The sequence below is a fragment of the Euprymna scolopes genome, chromosome 28 (assembly GCF_053919585.1).
Source record: "Euprymna scolopes isolate OS-2025 chromosome 28, ASM5391958v1, whole genome shotgun sequence".
In the NCBI taxonomy this organism is placed as follows: domain Eukaryota; kingdom Metazoa; phylum Mollusca; class Cephalopoda; order Sepiida; family Sepiolidae; genus Euprymna; species Euprymna scolopes.
In genome coordinates, this window is record NC_136509.1 from 13356028 (window position 1) to 13378622 (window position 22595).

Consider the following 22595-nt stretch of genomic DNA (forward strand, 5'->3'; position numbering starts at 1 on the left):
TGTGGGTCATAAATCTGTCTCTGCCGATTGGTGTATTAGTCATTGTTTACAAAAATGAGAGCAGTAACTTGATACTGCCACAATCCTTCTCTATCCTTAATCTCATCTGGTAGATCTTTACAGGCACATTGTGTATCCTTTGCTAGTTGCAAATTTCATAGTCATTCCTTAAAATTTGCATCTCTCAAATTTATACCAGTTTTAATATTTTCATGACTTTGTAATGTTTAAACATTGTTCATATCCTATCAGATCTATAAATTGTGAACTAGTTTCTAGATATCACTGTAAAGTGCATCTGGTGGTGAGACCTCAATCGGTCAGTATGGGGTTCCCTTTTAGTCAGCATTACTCTCCCTATAACCTGGATTGATAATACTTTTTGGGGACGGCTCATGTATGGGTTAAAAAGAAGTAATTCCAAACAATACTAAACTGTCTCTTACACTCTTGTACTAGATATTCACTCCTACCCCATCCTGAAATCAATTCTTCCTAGTCCTTTCTGTCATTTTTGTTTCTGCCTACCTTATTTCCCAATCCTATCAATTATTTAAGCCTTTTCTTTTTGGGTATGACACAAAATTGCATCTCCTGGTGCAACTCTAATTGAAGAATTTAGGGTTTTTGAGAATCACCCCTTAGTTATCACTACTCTTGTTACAAGGTTACCTCATCTGAGGTATGTATAACCCATTATACACACTGCTACTTTCTAATCATTGTTGTCTCATTCACATTAACACACAAGGCTTCTTTTCAAAGGAGGATTTATAAGCTTTGAAGCTATGACAAATATGATTAAAGATATCAGAGAGAGATTAAGAGATGATCACTGTTTAGAGAGAGAGATAGACAGAAAGATAGCATGAGCTGCCATTTGATGTTAACTCACATTTTCTATCCATTAAGGTTTTTGAGGCTGAGCAGATTTTCCTTGGCTGCCTTTCTTGTGAGATTGATAGGAAAAAGATGAGAAATCATGTCCTCCATATTATTTGGATTCATTGGACTACTATTCTCATCTTGGGTGTGATTTTCACATTTCGGTCGATGTAACCTCCGACTTTCTTCAAGTGTATCTTGTCAAACTTGAGAATGTTTCTGAACTCAGGAATTTGGATGGAATTTCGAACGGAACCCTTTATTTACTTCATGGGGGTAGCATGCTCTTGTTCCATCAGCCATGATTGGAGATCGCCCTCAAGATGAGAACAGTAGTCCGATGAATCCAAATAATACGAATAACCAATCCTCATCTCAAAAATTAAAAAACGTCAAATCATATCATATGGACTTGCATGCTGAGGTCATCCTTTTGAACCCCAATCCATTAATCATTCCACCTACCCAAATTGATGGCTTTCACTAATTTTTTTTTTTCTTTTAAACGAATTCAGCATCCAATTGTATATGAAAAAAAAAAAATGACCCAACGATGCTTGATACGTTGTAAAACTAAACAACCAACCAATCAATCGTGCACTAATTTTCTTTGTTACCTTTTTTCCCAGTTGTTGAAGTGAGAAACCAATGATAGTCACGAATCAGCAGACGGAGAACTGATAGGAAGATCTTGCAGGTTGAGTAGTAAATCCCATCTTGAAGATCAGGATCAAACTTTGTCGAGATTATTCTGTAGTTGTGCATATATTCATAATGGATGATTTTAATTGCAAAGTTGATTGATTACACAACAGATGTTCCTTTGCAACAGGAAAATTTAGCCTCATTATCTCGAACAATAAAGGAGAACCATTTAAGCATTTTTGTATCAAAATAATTTAATAATAATAATCGATATGAAATTTACATAAAGTCGTTTTCTACAGATGGATATCAGCAAACATGGAATCCAAAATTCAAATTGATTTTATTTTGATGTGATGCGGTTACAGTATTTTGAAAGTCAGGTGGAAGGATTTAGATGAAAATGAAAACACTGAGAAACTGATAGCATATGTTCCAAATCAACCAAAGAAAATTATGCTGACAGGATGTCTTCATTTCATGATGGATCCTATTCTGCGAAATGCAGAAAAAAATGTTTGATTGTTAATAGCATTTGATTTTGTATGAATGGAAATATATGAATAAATTCTCTAAAATAACCACTCATTAATTTTTTTTGTCATTTCACCCCAAACAAGGCACAGAGCCACTTAGTTGTGAGGGACTACTATTTGAGACCAGATTTGCAGAGAGACTACTTATGGAGTTGGGCGAGATGTCTGTTCACATTACACTTGAATTTCTGCACGTCGGTACAGTCAGGGAAGCAGGGCCCTGGGAGGGAATTCCAAAGTGTAACAGTCCAAGGGAAAAATCTGTTCGAATAAAAGGCTTTACGGCATCGAGAGATCTCTACAGTGTAGGGGTGGGGATTTTCTGCTTGTCAGGTTTGTCGAGGGTATTGTCGTCGAGGAGATACTAGTGCTTGGAGTTTGTCAGAGCACTTGCCATTGAAATACTTGTAAAACAGGCACAAGGATGCCACGTTTACATTTCAGTGATGGGACAAAGGTTGGAGATTAGTTGATAGTTAAGGACCTTTTAGGTTGGCAACTCTTTTTTTTTTTTTAACCCTGTCTAGGAGTGAGAGACTAGTGGCAGATGCATCGGCCCAGATGTAGCAACAGATTCTTGTGATTCATGATTCTCTCTGTATTATGTAAGGGAAATGTTCTTACTGTATCCACCAACTAATAATTATAATCAGTCTAACCCCTGTTTTACAATCTAGCATGTGTTTAGTGGCTTTTAATAGACTTCCTAACTAACCTATCTATCTGACCAGGTCTTTATCCCTCTTTTTCTTGAGTCCGTCCTTATCACTTCTTCCAATGTTTTCCTTGGCCTACCCCTGCCAACTGACTCTTTTACCGCAACTATTCTATGTCTATGAACCAAAGCACTCTCATTCATTCTTCCAATGTGACCAAACCATTAGAGTCTCCTGTTCTGCACACATCGCCCTATATTGTCCAGATTTAATCTTCCTGTAAAATTATCTGAACTAAGCCTGCCTTTAAAACTTGCGTTACACATCCATTATATCATTTTCATATTATTTCTCTCCATGCATCTCATGTCCTCAACTCTCATTGGCCAGGATTCACTTTCATACGTTATTATACTACACGCACATAATTGATAGACTTTTCACTCGGTAAACAACGGATGCAAAAAAAGACAAAAAAAGTTCTGTATTCTATGGGTGTTTTTAACTGTTTAAATATCATGCATACTGAATAAGATTTCTTATGACTAATGTTGAATTCCTTTTCTTTTTTTTTTCTTTTGTTTTAAACATTTTTGAGATTTTTTTGTCTTTTACAATGAGTTCTTCCATCACAAAAGAAAGGAATGTTTTTCAGTTGGATTATCGCATTTGTGCTCTACTGAACGATGATCCACTCAGTTGACTATTTAAAAAGTTATTTTAATCCAACATTAATTGCTCTCCCAGATTTTTTGCTATTGTGTTCTTGTGATCATCACAGATTCCAGACTTTGTGTTGATTGTTTCTCTTATTTTATGCTGCAATGTTCAGTTGAAAAAAAAAAATCAGATTAGATGTAAAGATTTCCCACGTTAGTTTAAAATGAAGAGAATGGAAAAGTCCATTAAAAGTGAAGAGTAAAACTTGCTCTGCGTGGCCAGGAAGTTTCATCATGAACAGGAAGTCCTAAATAAAATGTCGCAATGGAGAGAGCTTTCTCTTTGGCAGGTGAGCTGATTGAGTTTGGTCACTTATTTTTGAATCTTTGTCCTCCTTTGTTCTCCTCCCCCTTTTTTTTTAAAGTGCTTTACTACTATCTGGATATTAATAAAACGATCGCCTCGGCAAATTTAATGAGAACTTCTTTGTTTCTAGAAACTTCTTCTAGAAACTTCTCACTTAAGATTTTCAGAGATATCCTCAGTAATTCTAAGACGTTGTTAATTAAATATTAAGCAAAATTGAATTTGCATTTTGGTAAGGTATGATCTCTTTTACGTTCTCTTTTCTCACAAAGACGCTGCTAGTTTTTCTCTGCTTTATCATTGTTTCCTTTGAAGATGCTGGACTGAGCTTAAAGTTCTGATTCTATCTACCGCAACTGGAAAGAATTTTCCTTTCTTCTCCCATCTACTTAGTGAAGCAGAATTTCCACAAACAACTTATTCTCAAGAACTTTCCGTCTATGGTACACATCACAGAACTGCTTCCCTGCAGACTACAACTATTATGAAGTCGCTTCCATGGCAATGGATGGGGTTAAATTGCTTACTCAAAATTGTTTGATATGAACTTTACTTTGAATTCTGCAAACCATTTTCTGTCTAGTTTTTCACGATGAGCAGAACCCACTTTAGATTTCCAATGTCCTGGCTATCATAAAAAAAAAAATCTTCACATCTCATGTGGACCAGATTCTTATCCCCGCTATCTGCATCTCTATAAAACCATCATTTGCCTCTTCATAAAGTATTGTTGCCATATCTGAGCTGGTACTCCTTGGACAGCATGCAAAAAAAGAATTTCTAAACTAATAGGTTCCGTATAATCTACCAAACTCCAACCCTTGTTGCATTTCCATAGTGCTGCATCTCTGTGCTTCCTTGTTTTACAAATACTTAAATCGAATGTGCTTCGATGGACTTACTGTACCTGTATTGCCTCCTAGACACCGAAAGATTTCCTGCTGAAATAGCTTATTTCTTCAAATCACTTGCATCTGGAATTCCCTCCCTGCTTCCAATTTCTCCAACCATGCCAATGTGCAAAAATGTAAATGTATTTTGCTGCTCAGCATTCCCTACGTTTCTGTGGCATTTTTTCCAAGTTTAAAACAGGATTTTATTGTATATCGTTCTTCTAAAATACCACGTCCAGATTGCATTTTTAAAATCCACCAGCTGTGACAATTAGGCTTTAGTAAGGTGTATTCTAATTTCTGCTGTAGCTGTTCATATGAACTTGGAATCATAAAAATTAGTCAGTCATCTTAAAAAATGTATAGCAATAACATACTAAATTTTCAAGGGTTCATGACGATTTTGAATGCTTGTACAAAAATAGTGGAAACTTATTGAAGGCATCTTGTATTTTCTGTTTAAGGTGATCCTCAAAAATACAATGTATCACGTGATGACGATCCCCAAAACCTTCCATCTTCCTGCTTTTGTTTAGCTGACTGATTGATCTGGAAGTCTAAAAACATGTTATCGATGGTTCACCTCCTTTTTTTTATTTTTTTTTTTTCTACACCTTACCACCATTCCATCTTGACAAAACTAAACGCACAGAAGTCTTGAAAATATCATAATCTCCATTGAATGTTTGTTTCAAAATGAAATTAATTTGACTTTTTTGTTTTTGCGATGTTCTGTGCATAATTTTTTCTTAGATTTTGTGCTAGTTAACATGAAGTTGTTTTCAATAGACAAATGGACCAGCTCCCCTCCATTGTTTTTGAGCTATGACAAACTAAATTTTCCTGTCACAGAAGATAAATCTCTTGTGCAGTTGACCAACTTTGCAATTGAAAATCAGCCTTTAATAATATACTAACAGGGTTGCCCAGCATTACCCAGAACAAAGTGTAACATATTTCTATTAAAACTTTTCTCCCCTCCCACGTTTTTCCTTCCCTCTCCTCACTTTCCTATTTTCTCCACTCAGCTCATTCCTCTCTGGACATACACACCAATAACTTTTCTTTTATAGGTACCTTAAGGAATGAGTCGATATAAGGGTTCCAATTAACTCCTTAATTAAGTTTTAGTTACTTTCCTTTAATTAGTACATAAAATGGCTAAAAAGCCGACCTCCCATGACTAAATCTGCATTTAGTTTTAAGGAATGGATATTTTTTTTTTCTAAATTTTAGATATTCATCCAGAGCGACACTAATAAAGAAAATGCCAACTTTGTGGATGGTTAATTTAAAAAAATTTTTTTTTTCATATACATATTTTACGACTGGGCTATGCAGGGCGTCCCTGCTAGCTTTAATACTTTTGCAGTTTAACACTAGCATGACAATGTCAGAGTGTCTCCATTTATGCTGAACATCCACAGAATGCCAACATCAATATATTACGTATGAAAGAGTCTGGTGTGGAATTTCCACAATTAAATAATTTTAGTTTCACCATTGTTGTAACATCTGTATTTTTAATATAGCAATAAAGATTGCCCACATCCATCACGATGTAGTTTTGCAGCTCCTCTCCATCCCAAGCAACCAGAGTTTGTTTTGTTTATCCAGTTATTCTAATATCAAAAAACAATACCGGACATAACTTACTGTCTCTCACTATATTGACAGTCTAATAAATTCCAGAAATATCCGTTATCATGCCATCTTGCTAGTTTATCTTTTTTCTGCATCCTTCCACCATCCCTTCTAGACACATGTATCTCACTCAGACTGTTGTTGTCTTCATACAGTCCTAACACTTTCCAGTCAACTACAGAGGATATTGATACAAGTTTCGTCTGTTATATAAATCTCAAACGTCACTTTGTGTGTTTGCTTGTATATTTGTATGTCCGCTAAAAACTTTTGTTAGTCGCATTGGATCAGGTTGAAATTGGTACCATCTGAAAGAGCGATCCTTCGATGCATAATATGTGAAAATTAGAAAAAAGATTAATCTTGTGGTGGTTAACTGAACCATTTTTTGCACGGCGGAGGGGGCGAAGGGGTCACTTTTGGTGTCCAGATTTTTGCAAGTCATTAACGCCTAGTAAACTGAATGTATGTTTAAAAACCTTATTTTAAAGAGTTATGACGTCATAAGTTGCCATGGTCCGGTGGGCAAAAGCGTTTGCCAATAATGTTTTTTCCCTTTTGCATTTCAGGTTTGAACCTGCCTACCACGGCTTTTCTTTTTTGCAGTCACACGAGCACTTGCTACTATTTTAATTGAAAGAATCGTTTTGATTGATTTATTTTTATTTTGGGGAGGGGGGGAGGTCCAGCGCCAGGGCTGCCGAAATATCTGGTGGGGAAGTTGTCACCTTCTCTTCCGTTCTTTTCTGGGGGTTGCTCAATATCCTTAGTATAGCAGCTGTGTCCAACACACACTTCATGTCCACTGGGGCAACACTAGGTATCCATGCTAATCTATTATGTAAAAGCGAACATGTGTGTGCATTTTTGTCATATGCCCGTTAAAGGCTTTGGGGAGGGGGCTTGGAGTGGTCACTCATTCTTAGAACTTGTTATATACTCTCTAGATTATAATATGTCTGATTTATGAAAGGAGGTCATAAATATATTTTATTTGAGCGACTTTTACACGCTAAAAATTCCCACTATTCTGCCTTCATGCCTGTTTGTTTGTGGTGTTCGTATAAAAAAGCAAAACTAACGACAGCAACCTCAGTAATTAGCTTTGATCACTGTGTGAAGCCCCCCCCCCTCATATCAGACAATTGCTATTCATTTGGACACTTCCATATTTATGGGGAGCTGGTTTTCTCTTGGAAACAAAACCAAAAAAAAACTGCCTCGCAGCCATAGTTAAATGTGGGATTTCATTCCCTATCGCGTGATGTTTGATCTCATTAAATTTATGTGCCTGTCACTTAATTTTTTAATCGTTAAATAAGAACGCTTTTTGGTAAGATGTCAGGTTTTTTCACACTTTCATTTCCACCTTCGCGTCAAAGGTTTGGGTTCGAGCCTACCTATCTATTACAACTTTTTTTTAATGTTTTTATCTCAACACACACCTATAAACACTCGGGCAACACCAGACACCACCACTAGTCTATTATATAAAAGGCAAAATGTGTGTGTGTTTTCATGTTTGCCAAAAACGACTCATCGAATCCTGACAAGACCAGTATCATTTTCAAGCTCAATCCTTCGGATGACAAATATAAAAAAATTGGCCAAAAACATTAATTCCTTCACCCTCAACTGGCCAGTTTTCTACAAGGAGGGGTCTGTTTTTGCATCACCATTTTCACAAGTTGTCGTGTCAGTTGGATTGGCTATGCTTAATTTCAACATTTGGAACTTCCGGTCAGGTGCTGGAGACATCAGCTAAGACATGTTTTTTAAAACTTTTTTCTCCTTCACGTTACGAGTTCGAGCCTGCCTGCCTGCCTACTACTTTTAAAAAAAATTTTTTTTTTACACCTCTGCCTACTGTTTTCACTCCTGCCCGGGGTTCCTTACTTTTTTTTTTTTTTTTTTTTACACAGTGATCACCACTTATCAAGGCCCGGAAGCCACTCAGGGATAAGGGTTATTGCAAGTACATTACGTTAGTGTGGAGATTTGATGAAGTGTTTACTTAAGGGGCGGTTCATTAGGAATTTGTTAACGTTGGACTTGAAGACATCCAAGTTGTAGTCCGGTGGGAAGCAGGCAGATGGAACAGAGTTCCACAGGTGTGCAGTTCTAAGAAAGAAGCTTTGTTCATGGAATCCGCGTTTTGATTTAGGCACAGATATAGAGTGGGGGAAATTTTTCACAGTGGATTCAGCTAGACGGGTGTTTTTCGTAAAAGATTGGCGAGGGGGGGACCAGAGATTGGAGTTCAGACGAGCACCTGCCATGAAAATAACGATAAAACAAGGATAGGCTCGCAACGTCTCTTATGTGGGAGAGAGGTTGCAGGGTAGAGAAAAGGGCATCCCCCACTAAGCCATTTCAGATCAAGAGTAAAGGTCAAACCCAGAAGCTTGTCAAAACACGAGGCCTCACCCAGACGAGAGCCATCCATCACAATTGATGCCAGATGGGGATCAGAGCGTTGACGATGTAAGGATAGGAGTTTGGTTTTGGATGCATTAAAGGTAACCAGCCACGTCTTCCCCCACTGAACCACACTCTCGAGATCAGAGCCAGAGATTACTACACCACCCAAACACCCAGGCAGCAACGCCGGGCACCTCCGCTAGTTACTAATTAAAAGAAAGTAGAAAGTGGACCTTGACTTTACTTTCAGCAGCTTTGTAACTCTTGCTTCTTTTATTTTGTCTTTTAGTCCTAACATGCCGTGAGCAATGTTTATGACAAGGAGGAAAGAATTACTGTTTTCTGAGTCGGAATCATCCATCAAAAACTCATCATTTTCTATTTATTTTAAATCTCAAAATAGTATTTTTTTAAAAGCTCCTTACGTCAAGTAGCTTCATGTCTTGTCTGGAACGATTTCCATTTAAAAAAGAAAAGAAAAGATCACTTATTCTAATACGATCTGTTCACTTCACTCTATATATTGCTTTCATGTTATTTTGGAAGACTGCATTTTTTTTTTTTTTTTTTTTTTAATCCGTTGGTCTTTTTCCTTTCTATTAGATACGCTTCAAATCCTGCAGCACTATTAACAGTATACATTTGCGTTGGTAATCTCGGTTTTCATTTGAGATGATATCCTGTTTGATGTGAGAACTAGTTTTACGTTAGCTACTATAACTTTTAATCAATATTGTCCTTGCGTATGCCTGGAGTCGTTTAATTTATGTTTGTCTCTGTGAATTCATGTTCAGACAAATCGCCTTCGATTATCATATTTTCTTATTAGCTTTAGAGCCTCTCAAGGACTGGAGAACCTATTGAAGGATGAAGTGGGTTCTCTGATCAGCTACGGAGTAGGATAGTAGGCTCCACAGTAAAACGAATAAAGTAGGATAATAAAAAATGTGAAAAAGGAAATTCACTGTTTGAAACGCTTTAATAATTTAAGATTTAATGGTTAGACAGATCAGACGAGTGTGAAATTGTTTTTAATATTACATGCGTTCCACAGGCGCCAAAAAACTAATCTGACATAAACATCATTTTGACTTAACTCCAAGCACCTCAAATCATGCCAGGACTTATCACCACCATAGCATATAAAAGAAAGGAAAACAAAAAAAAAAAAAAGAAAGAAAAAAAAACTGTCCAATTTCTTGAAGATTAATATTTTCTTATTCGAAAATTAATTTTTTTTTTTTTTTTTTTTTTTTTTTTTTTTTAACATTTTCACCCCAAACAAGGCACATTGCCACTTTGTTGTAGAGGGCTACTATCAGGGACATTGGCATCAGGTGTACTGTGTAGGGAGTTGGGCAGCAAGCTGTTTTTCATAAATAGCAATATTTAAAAACAATTTCACACTTTTTTTTTTTTTTTAAACCGTTAAAAAAATGTGAACGTTTATTTTAAATCTACTAACAAGTGTTGTATGGTTCTACTGATCATCAATGTAGTTTGACTGTTGTAGATGTGTTCGTAAATTACTGTTTTATAAGTAAAATAAGTAAATAATGTTTATGTCCAAAAAATATGGACGATCTTCTAAGAAAAAATGTATTTCCTAGCTCTCTAAGGTTGGAAACACTAATAAATTGTATTATCAAAAAAAAAAAAAAATCAACAAAAATCAGGATATATATATATATATATATATATAACACAACACTCCTTCAGTCTTTCACAGACTATGGATGCCTACCGAAGGGGTGTCTGCATATGCAATTTTTGTGGCAGGAGGTGCACAATCTCCAACCACGCCTCTCTTGACATTGTTAAATACTAGTGGCAAGTGAAGTGTATGTGCAGGACGACTGGAAACAAATGCCAAGATAAGTGGAGAGCACATACAGCACCTAAAATTCCCAAGTACTAACCAGGCTCAACATTACTTATCTTTGGTGATCTGACGAGAACGGGTGTGTTGACATGATTATGCCGTGTGTGTGTATATATTATAGAAAATCAGAACAAGTTAGCATATTCCATGTATCTTAAATAGTAGCTAAACCCGCCATTCGGTAATGTTTTCGACCTGTCAGAATACAAAATTTATGGCATATTCCAAATTTGTAATGTTCTAATAAATATTAACATTTGTTTCAGATTTCTTTTTAATCTTTTTTTTTTTTTCAGCAGAAAGTTTTTATCAATTTCTTACTGATCAAACCAATAACGGAATTGTTAGACGATCACAAACACTTGAAACAAACAAAATAACCGACATTTACTTTTCCTTAAATACTTTTTTTACTTTTCTTATGACTGGCTGTAATAATTGGATTCACGTGTGAGATGCATATTTTTAATGATGCTTAATTTTTTTTTCTGCCCCCCCCCCAAAAAAAAAACTCTATCTAAACATTTCAACTTTAAAATATCAATAGGTGCAGAAATAACAAAGAAAACATCTTTTAATATTGCAGGAGATTACACCATTCATCGAATGGTTTTATTTTTTTTATAGTAAACTTAATAGAATAGAAATTGCATTTTATTTTAAACATGTTATTTTCTTTTATTTTTCAGGAATCCTTGTGTATTACATAACTGCCGTATAAGGTGAGTTACCATCTGCCTTTTTTTTTTTTTTTTTTAAGCCAAGCATGTTTTGCTTTTTATGTATTGATTTTTTACATAAAATATAACACTATTATATCACAAAATGTCTGAAAGAAAATCTTTCATTTTTTTTTTTGTTTTTGTTTTTCATTTTTTTTTTTTTTTTTTTTTTTTAACTTAATAAGATTGTACCTATTTACTATGCCTCCCCACGGGACAGAGTTAGACACCAGGGTCGTTTTTTAACGTGGAGAAAAGGTACAAAAATAAAAATTGTCTCAGTCGTGAAGGATTTCTCCTCCACCGAAAGAGAACAAGAAATAGAAGTGCAGCATCTGAAGAACAGATACTACACTTTGATCTTGACCAAAAAGGCCAAAATCAATAACTTAATAAGATTGTAGATGCAGGAATTTTCCTTTGTGAATTACGCACCTGCTTGGTCTACTCACCCAAATAATTGTAAATCTTCATTCGCTTACAAGTTTATTATTATATACAAATTTCTACTTAGATGTCTCTTTCTATTCTATTATGTCTAAACGAATGTGTTTTACTCATTCCACAGTCTAGGTTTAATAAAGCCTGCTTCAGCCATGATCTGCTCATAATAGACTACTCCCTAGTTCATTGGCTCCCACAGTATTTCCTCAGTTGTTAAAGTAAGTTTCATGAGTTTAGCTTGTTTAAAGTTAAAGGAATGATCATGTTCTAATGCATAAGAGAATAGTTTATTCAATGTTTTTTTTTTATACCTCTTTTATATTCACTAAGTCTTTTCTTTAGTTCTCATTGAATTTCAATGTATATATAAAGTTAGTCTGACATCAGGAACAAATTGAAATTTTGATTCAATCAGTACCAAGCAAATATTGAATAATTTAGAGACTTGTATTGTTGCTGTTATAGGGTCTACTGCTACATATATATAATTACTATCTACAAAGATGACTGCCGATTCAAAATGTCATCGTCTGTGTTCTGTTTTAATTGACCACATAGTAATTCAACTTTTTGAGTTAAAAAAAAAAAAAAAAAAAAGGCGTTACTTTTAGACTGACCCTCGTACCTTCTCCCCAAATAGGTGTTAATGCTTCAGGCATTCATTTATTAACACCAGATTTTTATAATTATAGATGGTAGTACGAATCTATTTTTTCTCCATATCTCCTGAACATTGGTCCAAGGAAACAAAAACATGAAATTATAATATTAATTAAAATACTAGCGAGACTTGTGGAAATTCTGCAGTCGGCTCTTTCATATGTGACATATTGATGTTGGCATTCTGTGGATGTTCAATCTAAATGGAGACGCCCTGATATTATTGTAACTCTTTTGTTGAAACTGCAAAAGTATTTAGCAAGGACGTCCAGCGTAGCCTGATCATAAAATACACTTAAATATGATATTTTAATTTATGCAGATTTCGTATATACTATTATAGTTCATTTTCTATTGATTCTTATATATTATAAAGTTGTGATTTCAAATATAAAAAAAATATATCCATATGACTTGGGTGCATCAGCTTGAAACAAAAGCGAAACTAAAACTTATGAAGAAGAATTCCTTCAGCTATAACTGGAACCAAAACTTATGAAGAATTTTTGGTAAAATTATTACAAGAAATAGGTCATAACAATTGACAGTCACTCGAAAGATAAAAGATGTAAGCATGATACACAAAATAACACGCATACGGTCGTATTAATAAATAGATATTAGACACCACTCGAGGTAATCCAGAAAAAAAGTCAAATTCTAACTTTGTCTTAGCATAGGTGAATTTTGATTTTAATATTTAAACAAAAACTAGTAAATAAAGGATATTGATATATTTTCAATAGTCTTAGTAATCATCATATGAATCCAAAGAGTGTATTGTTGGCATTGGTTTCCCTGATATTTTCCTAATCAGTCCGTGTTGTTAATCACTCGACTATTTTCACCTCCCAATAGTCTTAGTAAAATCAAGTGATAGATTTTTTCTCCATCTCTTCTGAACACTCTCTCAGTTTATCACTGTTGGTTTAGCACAATTAATGAGGCCCTAGGCATAAAATATAGATATAGAATTATAAGTTAGGTTGCGGTTCAATCCTTAGTGTGGTGATAGTAAGAATACAATTTGCATAATTGACTTCTCTGGTCATGGCTGACAGAGCGAGAACATGCTATAATCCAAGTAATACAACAATTGAATCTATATTGAATGTAAATTCAATATCACTGTTAATAAAATATTAGACTGGGCTAGCATTCACAAGATATGGAGAGATGGAAAAGGTTACATATTCCTAGTTATACTTGTCCAGTGTTGCTCAAGATTTTTTGCAATTTTAGTTAAAATTTTTTTAAATTAAAACAAAAATATAAATCTCTTTATAGCAAAGAAAAACAAAACTAAGTGGTCATATATATTTTTTTTAATTTGGAGGGAAAAATTCTTATGCAAGGGAGATAACTCAATTTTCAAATTAAAAGGGAGGTAAATATTTTGATTTTTTTTTTTTTTTTTTTTTTTTTTTTTTTTTTTTTTTAGTCATTATTTGAAAATGTAACCAGCGTAACAATCTTCCTAGCCGGAATCGGTATTTTTAGAAAGAAACTGAAGCAAATAACATTGTTTTAGTGCAAAAATAACTTAGGGACATGCAATATGGTTTCTGTTCTACTAGATCTACAGCAGATTTGCTAACAGTTATATCTCATACGATTAGTGAATCTCTCAACGGAGGCTTCCTTTCTAGGGCAACTGCTCTTGACGTATCAAAAGCTTTTGATAGGGTGTGGCATAATATCTCCAGCTATGGTATAGCTGGAAATGTCTTTTCAATTAAATCCTTTCTCTTTGATAGGTCCATAAGAGTAGTGGTTGATGGGCAGAAATCAGAAGCTCAGTGTTAATGTTGGAGTCCCTCAGAGGTTCATCTTGAGCCCAACTTTCTTCCTGATCTAGATCAATGATCTCCCAAATCACATCCTAAGATCATTCATAAACATTTATGCTGATGACACTACTATCTATGGCAATGCTTCAAAGGTTGTAAATGACCAAATTCTCTCTGATTCTCTCTCCTACTTTTAACGCATCTAACACCAAGCTTCTATCTTTACATTATCAATGCTCTGATACCTGCCTGGCATCAATTGAAATGAATGGCTCTCATCTTGGGGAGGTTCCATGTTTTGACAAGCTTCTAGGTCTGACCTTTACTTCTGATCTGAAATGGAACATGCGCATTAATTCCGTTGCCAAGGTTGCTGGATCGTTCTACTGCTCCAGTAGATATCTCACTGCTGATGCAATTCTCTACCTGCGTAAGACCCAAGTACATCCAAGGATGGAGTACTGTTGCCACATCTGGGCAGGAGTTGCTAGAAGCAGCTTATCCTACCTTGGCATTTCAAAATAGACTTTGTAGTCTAGTGGGGAATGCTGTTTTCTCTTCCCTGCAACTCGTTTCCCACAGATGTTGTGAGTCTGTCTGTTTTATTTTTATGGCAAGTGCTCGTCTGAGCTCCAATCTATGATCTCTCCTCGCTAAACCTTCATGAAACACTCGTCTAGCTGAAAACCACTATCAATAATTTCTCCCACCCTCTATCTGTGCCTAAAGCTAAACGTAGATTCCATGAACAAAGTTTCTTTCTTAGAACTGCACGCCTGTGGAACTCTTCTGTTTCCCTGCTTTCCAATTGACTACAATATGATCATTCTCAAGTCCAATGTGGACAAGTTCTTGATGAGTAGTTCCCTTAAGTAATCCAATTTACTGAATTTCCATTACTAACGATTACCACGGTATTGTCACATTATGTACACTTGACCCTTATCCTCGAGTGACCTTTTTGTAAAAAGTGGTGACTCCTTTGTAAAAGAATAAAAATAATAAATAAATAATATACTGCAAGAATAAAAGGAAGAAATTACTAGTCACAAGCAAATATCGATTTATGTCTATAATTGAATCAAACTGACTTTTCTTTATATATTAGATTACAACTTTTCGTAACAAAAGAAAGTTTGATCGTTCACCAGAACGTAAAATGTGGTTGTATAGTTGCAGATATGCAATGTGTAAGATTTTATTTATTTATTTATTTATTTTATATCTGCTCTTTTGGGGATAATTGTTATCTTGGAGTTGATAAACATTTTAGATTTTCGTTTCATTTAACATGATTTAAAAAAAAAAAAGGAAAAATAACAAGACTAAGCAAGTCGATGACGACATAATTATTCTAAAGACCCCCTCCCTTTCCTCCATTCCCACTTTCTCCATATCTTTGTGTTTTCCTCTTCTGACCATTTCGTTTCATCCAGTATGGCTTCTCTTTCCTTTCTGTCAATCAATTCTTTATTTATTTCTCCTCTGTCTTTCTCCACCATCTTTTGTTGGCCTTTTGTTCTCTTTAAGAAAACATAAATAATTCATGATACTGGAATATCTGAACAAAGAAGAAACACAAGAGACATTAAAATCCTTTGTTTGAAATGGAAAAAAATCTTGTTGCTATAACCTTCTCCGCCACCTTAACACTTTCAAACTTGATGTTGTGTCACAAGACATGTATGGAATCTAGTAATATATAGAAGGTAAAAATAGATCTGTACGATTCTCTTAACTTAATAATAACAGGGAGATTAAGTAAGAACAAAAATGCCTTACCTCAAATGTCCTAGGCATGTCTCTTATACTCTTGGACAAGATATTCATTCCCTACATCAACCCAAAGTTACTCTTTCCCAAACCTTTCTATTTTTTCCTTAATCTCTCCCCTTTTCCTAACCTGATCCCCTTTTCCTAACCTGATCCCCTTTTCCTAACCTGATCCCCTTTACCTAACCTGATCCCCCTTACCTAACCTGATCCCCCTTTACCTAACCTTATCCCCCTTTACCTAACCTTATCCCCTTTACCTAACCTTATCCCCTTCCCCAGCTTTCTCTACCCCCAACCATCCAGGATATGAAAAAAACCCTTCTCCAGCTGTGAAGCTCCAATTTGGGACCCTTGGGAGGTGTGGAGTCATCCTTTAGTTGGTACTACTCCCAGGTCCACTCTCACCCAGAGAATGCCTGTCAGGATCCTATCTATAGTTGAATAAAATCCAGACTTTTTCTTTTTTAAACACAATGCACACATACAAAACAGATAATTGAACAAACATGTTGTATGCATAATAAATGCACGGTTTCATGATTTGGTGGTGATTGACATGCCATAAAATCAAACAACAAATCAACTGCCTCAAAGGTGAGAGAGGGAGTTTGAAAAATCAAATTCTCACAAAAGTTGTTGACTCCATTTTCACTAATATAAAGTTCAATTTGATATTTTTGTTATTTTCTCAGTGTTTCTTCCCATTGTTTAGCTGCTGCTATTATCATCTATATATTAATAATATTACTACTACTAATTATTATTATTATTACTACTAATAATAATTATTAATGTTATTAATAATTATCTATATATTAATATTACTAACAATTATCATTATTAAGTATTAGTAATATTATTAATAATTATTAATATTACTAATCATTATAATTCTACTACTACTAATTATCATCATCATCATAATAATAATAATTATCAATATTATTAATATGATAAAGTGGTATCATTAGTGGAATCCAGGAAGACATTTTCTGATCATTGTTTATTTAAAGATTAGATTGCAATAAAATGACCCCCCCCCCCATCGTCGAGGTTTTCCATTTTTTTTTTTTTCTTTCTTGCTTGCAGGTCAAAGCATCTTTGACTGACTTAATAAATGGCCAATCAGAAAACGTTGCTGCTTATTGATGCATTACTCCTCCCATTCTTTCTCAAGAGATTACCCCTTCCTCCTCTTTTAAAAAGGTTTCTCTTTTTCTTATTTTCTAGTAAAAAAAAAAGGGGGGGGGGAATACCTTGTTTTGTTTTTAATCTTCTTCCCTTTGCTTGCTTTCTTCCTGCCTTTTGCAACTGGAGCATTTAAGATATAAACAAGTGAGAGATAGAGGAAGGAAGGAATGCGAGATTATGATGTGTATTACCGCCGCCGCCACCACCAACGACAACAACATAACTGAATATTAATGACATTCAAAATGGTTAAACAGAATGAGCTTTGAGGAAGGGATAAATTTGGAAACACTTTAATGGAAGAGAATGAGGTTAACACAAATCTTCTTGCTAAAAGTAAAGTAACATAAATAAGGAAAACAGTTTAGAAAGATGGACCACAGTTGGGTCTGTATTTGTTAGATATTAACTATCGCTTCCCTTGTTTTGTCCTTTAGTCCTCACATTCCATGAGCTCATGTTTCCGAGAAAGGGGAAAGAATTGCTTTTTTTTTTCTTTTTTCCATGGTCGGAATCTATTCTATCTAATTATCATTGGTTAATTTTTGACCTTGAAGTGGTATTTTTAAAATTTATTTTTAGTACCTTATAACAAGTGGCTTCATGCCTTGTCTGAAGCGATTTTGATTAAAACAAATATATAATTTCTTAACTTTTATTTATATATATCTTATTCTGGGAACAAAATGTTTACAAAACAAAATGTTGACAAAACGAAATTAGGCACAAAGCTAATCAAAAGATGGTCATCCTTGTCACTGTACCTTTGTTGACTAGGCTAATCCTAGCTAGAGCTCTGTCACCATAATACCACATTCATACCAAGGGTGTCCCATTTAAGATTCCCAAATCAAGTCGATTTTTTTTTGTTTTTAATATATATAATATATATATAACTAGCCTGGGTGCCTGGCATTGCCTGGAGGTGTGTGTTGAGCAAAAAAAAAAAAAAAGAATTGTCATAGGCAGGCAAGCTCGAACCTGTGGCGTGAAGGCGGAAAAGAAAGTGGAGGTGTGTGTAAGGGTGTTGGTTGAGCAAAAAAATAAAAATAAAAAAATAAGAGTAGTAAGTAGGCTCGAACCCGTAACGCGCCAGAGTAAAAAGAGTTGAAAAAAAAAGATGTCTAATCGATGTGCCCACCGCAGTTGCGACGTCGTGGCGCGAGGGTTGAATGACTCACAAAAAATGTCAGCCCTTTCTATAGAAAACTGGCCAGTTGAGGGTGAAGGAATTATTGCTTTTGGCTAATTTTTCGATATTCGTCATTCGAAGGGCCATGCTTTAGAATCATACCGATCTTGTGAAAATCCGTCGTCCCTGTTAAAAGTTTTGGGCAGACATACATACATACATTTAAACAGACTGGTGACATTTGTATTATAGATTAATACACACATACACGTGTGTGTGTGTGTGTGTGTGTGTGTGTGTGTGTGTGTAAAAAAAAAAAAAAAAAAAATTTATAAAACCGTTTTTAATGAAACAAAATTTCATTGGCGTGGGGTGGAGAGAAAACGTCCAAAAAACAAACAAAGTGTTAGTAAGGCCCTCCCAACCTTTCAAAGAGTCACGTGTCATCTATGTTCTCTTTTTTTTTCTTTTTAATGGATGACATTGTCCTTTAGTTATTTCAGTATTTATGACATCATAAAAAATCTGTTTCAGTGTATGGTGTTTTCCTTTTGTGATGTCATCCATTATGCATAAAAAAACACGATAACAATGTCCATAGAGTTCTATTAGTATATAGAAAACCTGTGACCCCTTGGGTTAGTATTTGTAATATTTATTTACATCCATTATCGCCTCCTCTTACTACTACTCTTATTATTTGCATTTTGTGAGGTCATTTAATGTGCATGGTAACAAGCGAGATCCAAAGTTTACAATAAAATAAAGGTATGAATTAATTTTTTCTTTAAGTACAAAAAAAAATTTTAATTCATAAATCTCGAGTTTTATTGTATGTTCTATGTACTTTACACTATAAAAAAAAAAAAATTTGTTTTCATGGTAGTTTTTTGATTTAACATTTGTGGAAATTTCACAGTTGATTATCTTTTTTACTTTACCACAAAAATACTATGGATCAGCTGAATTTTTTTTTTAAATAAATAAAACTAACATTTTAAGGTATTTAGGAGTTAGTTGCATTTTTTGAAATTATTTAAAATTAAAAAATTTTTTAGAAAACAAAGTAATAGTGTGTGTGTATATATATATATATATATATATATATATATATATACACATACATATATATATATATATATATATATTTTTTTTTTTCATTTAATTAAAAAAATTATACATCATTATTTGGTTTTTCTAAACTTTAAAGTTTTACCTTTCAAAATAATGCTTTCACAAATTTCAATACTTTCTGTGCAGTATTTGCAACTACTGCAAATATTGCACCGGTTCTGACTCTGATACAACAATCAACGAGATCAAATGTACAATTTTTCTCCTCGATACCCCCCCCCCCCCCGCTCTTCAGTAGGGGGGGTAGTAAAATGTTATACCTCATTACATGGTTTCCTAAACTTTTCAAATATATTTAAATCTTAAATTATTATTGAATGTTTCAAACAGTGAATTTCTTTTTTATTACACACGCTTGACACAGTAAAAACTGAAATTAGACATAAACATCATTTTGACTTAACTCCAAACATTTCAAGTCATGCCAGGACTTAGCACCACCATGGTACATAAGAGGAAGAAAAAGAAAAAAACAAAAAAAAACAACTGTCAAATTTCCTGAAGATTAAATTTTATTATTCGAAAATGTGAAAGAAAAATTCAATTTTATTTTTAGTAAATAGCAATATTTATTAAAAACAATTTCACACTCGTCTGGTCTTTCTAACTATTAAATCTGAAATTATTATCGAGTGTTTCAAAAAGTGAATTCCTTTTTATTACAACAGACGGCAAAAACTGTAATCAGACATATAGAACATTATTTTGACTTAACCCCAAACATCTCAAGTCCTGCCAGGATTTTCCACCACCATGGAGGCCCTGTCAGTAGGGCATTAGACTACACTGTGTGACCCCACTATCTTCATGGACTATAACTGGAAGGCTTTAGAAGATGCATGTGGTAGTGACCATTTCCCAGTGGTTTTAACAAATCTGGAAAAAAAAAAAAAAAAAAAAAAAAAAAACATCTTCCCCAATGGAAAATAAAAAAAAAATAAAAAAGCAAATTGGAAAGAGAAAAAAAAAAATGCCAACAAAAACTCTGAAGAGGAAAACCCAAATAAATCTGTAGAATACTTCTCTAAAACATTACTAGCCATTGCACATGAATGTATACCTAAAAGTAGCAGAACTAACAAACAACTAAAACCCTGGTTTAATGACGAATCCATCCATCCATAGCCCTTGAAGCCCCTGGAGGGGCATAGGCCATCTACAACTTTTGTAGATGTTTTTGTAACAAGGAGTTCTTTTTACAGGGTGCGGGTGCTGGCCTCACACCCAGCCTTCCCAGCACTTAGCCTTCCCAAATGGTCACCCATCTGGTACTGGCCAGGCTCAACGTTGCTTAACTTCGGTGATCTGGCAAGAACCGGTGTGTCAACGTGATTGTGACATACTTAATGACGAATGCCAAAAAGCAATTCACCAACGTAAAGCAGCTACTGGTGTGGATGAGATACATTCAGAGTTTCTGAAACAACTTCCTCCCAAACCAATAACACATCTTTTAAACACGCTCAACAAAATATGGTTCAAGGGAAAACTACCGAATAGCTGGAAACATGCTATCGTGATCCCCATCCCTAATCCAGAGAAAGACAATTCAGATCCACAAAATTTCAGACCATTTGTGTTGACAAGTTGTCTCTGCAAAACATTAAAAAGAATAATAAATGACTGAACTTGTGTCTTGAAACCAACGGCTCAATTGCCAACATACAAAGTAGTTTTAGAAGCAAAAGAGGAACAATGGACAACATAATCCAATTGGAAACCTTTATCAAAGAAGCTTTCATTAAAAAAGAACATGCAATAACTATCTTTTTTGATTTAGAAAAGGCTTACGATACAAAATGGCGACAGGGTATAATAAAAGACCAATGCAATCTTGGATTAAAGGGCAGACTACCCATCCTGATGAAACATTTTCTATCTGATAGAATTTTTAAAGTAAGAATAGGACCAACCCTATCAGACACAAAAATACAGGAAGAAGTCTCACGAGCATTTATCTTATCAGTCACATTCTTTAAGATAAGAATCAATAATATTGTAAATTGTCTAAACAATGAGATAAATGGCTCCTTATATGTGGACTACCTTGTAATCTGCCATAGATAAAAAAAATATTAATACCTCAGAACACCAACTACAGATGTGCATAAACAAACTAACTCAATGGACCACAGAAAATGGCTTTAAGTTTTCAACAACCAAAACTAAAGGTGTCCATTTCTGTAATCATAAGAAAATGCGCAATGATCCTATTCTCAACCTAAAAGGAACAAAAATCGAAATAGCTGACCAACATAAATTTCTGGGACTTATTTTTGATTAAAAAAAAACTCTCCTTCATTCCTCACTTTAAATATTTAAAATAAAAATGTTTCAAAACTCTACAACTATTAAGGGTTATAGCAAATACCGAGTTGGGATCAGACTTCTCATCACTTCTAAAATTACATAGAACTCTGATAAGAACCAAACTAGACTATGGAAGCTTAATAAATGGTTTAACCAGAAAAGGTTATCTTAAAACTCTGGATCCCATCCATTACACAGGATTAAGACTTTCCTTGGGGCGTTCGAAACCTCCCAGACAGAAAAATTATATGCTGAAGCCTATAAACCTCCACTAAAATTGAGGCATGATAAACTAGGCTTACAATATTATCTAAAACTCAAATCAGACTCCAAAACCTCTGCCTATCAATGCACTTTCAATCCCAACTACACACATCTATTCAAAAAAAGAAAAGAAAAAAGAAAAAATGCAATTAAACCCTTTAGACAGACAATAGATCAAATCCGTATTCATGAGGAAAATTTCACAGAACTCCCATCAACCTAAAGTCATACTAGACCCAGCAAGATATATTAAATCCAATACTCAGCCCTCAGACTATAGAGAAAAACTAAAGAACATTCTGGATTCTTACCCAAGTTGGACACACATTTACACGAATTGTTCCAAAGATTAAAACAAAGTGGGATGTGCCACTATTTCAGAAAACCCTATTCAGCAGAAAAGCTTACCAAATAACTCCTATCTATAGAGCAGAAATTACAACCATAAACTGAGCTCTAGATATCATCACCAACCAAAACTCCAAGAAATTCATAATATTTGTAAAATCATTATCAGTACTAGAATCATAAAAAAAAAAAAAAAAAAATTAAACAATCCCCTACTAATCAACCTGTTACAAAGG

At 34.5% G+C, this 22595-nt stretch overlaps 1 protein-coding gene across 5 annotated transcripts in view; it reads left to right on the forward strand.

The window, feature by feature from the left end:
* The window catches only part of LOC145249474 (protein FAM13A-like), a 388341-nt gene that overhangs the window by 139873 nt on the left and 225873 nt on the right, over nt 1–22595 (forward strand). For 4 of the 5 annotated variants that reach the window (XM_080111053.1, XM_080111056.1, XM_080111054.1 and 1 more), the window contains exon 4: nt 11278–11310. The gene's annotated coding sequence lies outside the window, so the exon portion shown is untranslated. Of the gene's footprint in view, nt 1–11277; nt 11311–18933; nt 19072–22595 lie in introns of those variants that run through there. The other variant, XM_080111055.1, reaches the window with a different exon arrangement.